Here is a 3,083-nt window from a genome sequence, read left to right as displayed (position 1 = left end):
CAAACTTATTGGATTGGGGCTGTTACGTTCCTATATGACAGATAAGGCCGAAACCGGACCCCTATGTTGGGGTTATATGTGGAAGGAAACGTGACCTTCTTGGAGTCTGATTTTGACTCCAGAACATCTGTTAGTTCCTTACCAAACAGAAACTTCCAGCCAAAGGCAAAGTTTCCAGAACCTTCATTGATTCTGAATCAGCTTTTCATGTATGTAACCAAACCTGCTCTGTGAGCAACTATTGTTAATGCTGATGCCCTAGAACATTAGTGTCCATATGAGCTATATGGGATTCTTACTCCCTTGCAGGCGCTGAAAACCTGTCTTCCAGTACCTCAGCCCAGTGTACCTACAGCACCTGGTATTCCAAGGTGGTCTCCCATCCAAGAACCAGGCCCAACACTGCTTAGCTTCCAAGATCTAGTGAGATTGGGCCTATCCAGTGTGGTGTAGCTGTAGCTTGCAAGGTGAAGTCATGGCTGGCCTTATGACTGCCCCAGAGATAATATGGTTTTCAGAAAACCATCCCTCTTTTGACGTTGACGGCAAAGGCCATATATATTTTCGCATTATCAAATGATATGCGTATCTCTTTAGGAGGCATTTCCCAATTTTAAATAGTCCCCAGCTGGAAAATTATATTTGGAATCCCATTTACTGGGAACCTATATTCTTTTTTGGGTATAGCCCAAACCTTTTCCATGATTTTCATCGGCTGTTGGGGTCCCCCATGAGGTGGTCCTATTTTTTTGGGAAGTTTAAACATAGGTACCTTATTTTTTAACACAGGCTCTGCTGAACCTTCTAAGTACAGAAAAGCCTTTACTGCTCTTATTAACTCCGCTATATTCACTGAGCTGATACCTTTTACCTGTTCAATGTATGCCGAAGAAGAGTATATAGAGCGTTCATCGTCTGATGAATCATCCTGTGTAGCCTGCGCAGTTGATTTACTTACACTCGGTTTCTTAGCTTGTTTTATTAGAGAAGCTGCTGGGGATACCATAGGTAAAGAGCTGCCCGTATGGGTTAATAATGAACCCTATTCCTGGTATCGAAGCTGTAGGAATTAACCTTTCAGCTATACTGGACAAGGTCTGTGCAAACATCGGCCAAAGGGGATTTATCTGTACTTGACGTAGATCACGGATCTGCCTTCTATTATGCTGACAAGCAAACCATTTTACACATAAACCATCCTGTACCAGATCAGACAGGATAATAGTTTTTGCAAGACATGATATGAGAGTTGCTGTTACTGTAAGTGTACTCTTGTCACCTTTGCTGCTCTTAGACATGATAATCAGTACTTTCACAATGTACTACTCAATTTGTGACTGTAACCACTTTATTGTTCTAAAGTGATATCAATCTGCCCCTTACCCATGCACCAGCATTGAGGATCAGCAGTCCAACTGACAAATATATATTAAAGTCAGCAATCACACTAGCAGTCAGTCACATGTTATATATTAGTCATATGAGCACATAATCAACTACAAACACATTTTAAAGTATGTAGGAGTACATATTACTGAATTCTGTTTTATACAGCTCTTAACGTATTCAGACGCATTGCGAAGAAAACCACAGTAGTGTACACAGACTCTTGTGCAATAGGCACTTAAACATAACTATTCATACTGACAAAAGTAGATAGAAATTTAGTGCTGTATAACCCGTACTCTGTAGAGTGGGATACAGGGAGACTCACCTCACTTCCAAGATCGATCAATACATTAGTGAACGCTGAGTGGATCCAGATGCTACTTGTGTACACCGCCACTCCGGGAACTTTTAGTGAACACAGACGCACTGGCCATACAGACGCCTGTATTGCGACCGGGTCTCCTCACGGTAGCACTTAGTGAACACAGACACAGCGGCTTTGCTGCGAACAAGACCCCTCGTGGTAGCGTCTGAGACGGAAGTGAGGCAATAGTTCATGGCGGGAGACTCGCGGAAACTGGTCATGAACTGGGGGGAGGGGCGACCAAGAGAGTGTCTAACTTCCCACCGCTGACATCAACCCTAGGGATCGCAGCCTCATACTATTCCTGGTGCCTTATGATCCCTAAGGCCTAGCGCTGGTGGACCTGTGGTGAAGGCACGTCAGCTGCTGTTTGGTAGTCTCCTTCCAATACAGTGCGGCTGTGTCCGTATTCCCAGACTATGGGGAACCGATGCCTTACCTTCTCACCATGCTCCGGCCACAGCCTGGTAATGTCTGCTGGACCTGCTAGTATATCAGACACAACACCCACGAGACAGCACTGTACACATGGGTAAGTGTTGTTGCGACCCAGCGGAGTTGTTGGAGCGACTCTTCCCAATATGCTTATAAAGACGCTGTTAAGAAAGATCGCTCAAAAACATAGTAAAACTATAAAAATAAAATAAGAAAGCTTAGGGCTGCCCTAGAACAGCAGCCCTCTGACCATAGTCCGGCTCCTGCCGCTCCAAAAAAACCCTGATTTGCCTGAGCCAGTGGGCGGGGCTATATGGACGGGCCCAATGCATCCCGGGAGGCCTGAAAGCTTTTGATCATTTGGTGCCAATCCGCTGTCGCGCCATCATATCCCATTGTTATCCTGTGGACCCTGCCAGAGAAAAATTTATTATTTTTAGGTGAAAACCTATTATGACTAATAACATAGTAATGGAGGTTGAATAGAGGCAAATTGCCCATTGTGTTCAACCTGTTTTAAGTTTTGATGAATCTACATACCCGCTGAATAATGTTTTAAGACTAGTTAGCTACTATAACTTATGTTACCGCCGGATTAACCACGTTGATATTTTAAGTATTATAACCTTAGATAGCTTTTTCATTCAGAAATGTATCCATTCCTTTTTTAAATCCAATTACAGAGTCCACCATTACCACCTTCCCTGGCAGAGAATTCCACATCCTGATTGCCCTAACAGTGAAGAACCCTTTCCTCCGTTGCGTTCGGAACTTTCCTCCAGTCGCAGCGAGTGCCCACGTGTCCTAAACGGTGTTCTTTTAATAAATAATTCCTGATAACTCTTTGTGATGTCCCTTTACATATTTGAAGATATTAATAATATCTCCTCTTTAG

General features: G+C 43.6%; 1 pseudogene; it reads right to left on the bottom strand.

The window, feature by feature from the left end:
• Nucleotides 1–346: 346 nt before the first annotated feature.
• On the bottom strand, nucleotides 347–461 carry LOC134930284 (5S ribosomal RNA; annotated as a pseudogene).
• Nucleotides 462–3,083: the final 2,622 nt, after the last annotated feature.

The sequence above is a fragment of the Pseudophryne corroboree genome, chromosome 5 (assembly GCF_028390025.1).
Source record: "Pseudophryne corroboree isolate aPseCor3 chromosome 5, aPseCor3.hap2, whole genome shotgun sequence".
Lineage (NCBI taxonomy): Eukaryota > Metazoa > Chordata > Amphibia > Anura > Myobatrachidae > Pseudophryne > Pseudophryne corroboree.
The sequence above is the reverse complement of the archived record's forward strand: the minus strand, read 5'-3'. Positions and strand labels throughout refer to the sequence as shown.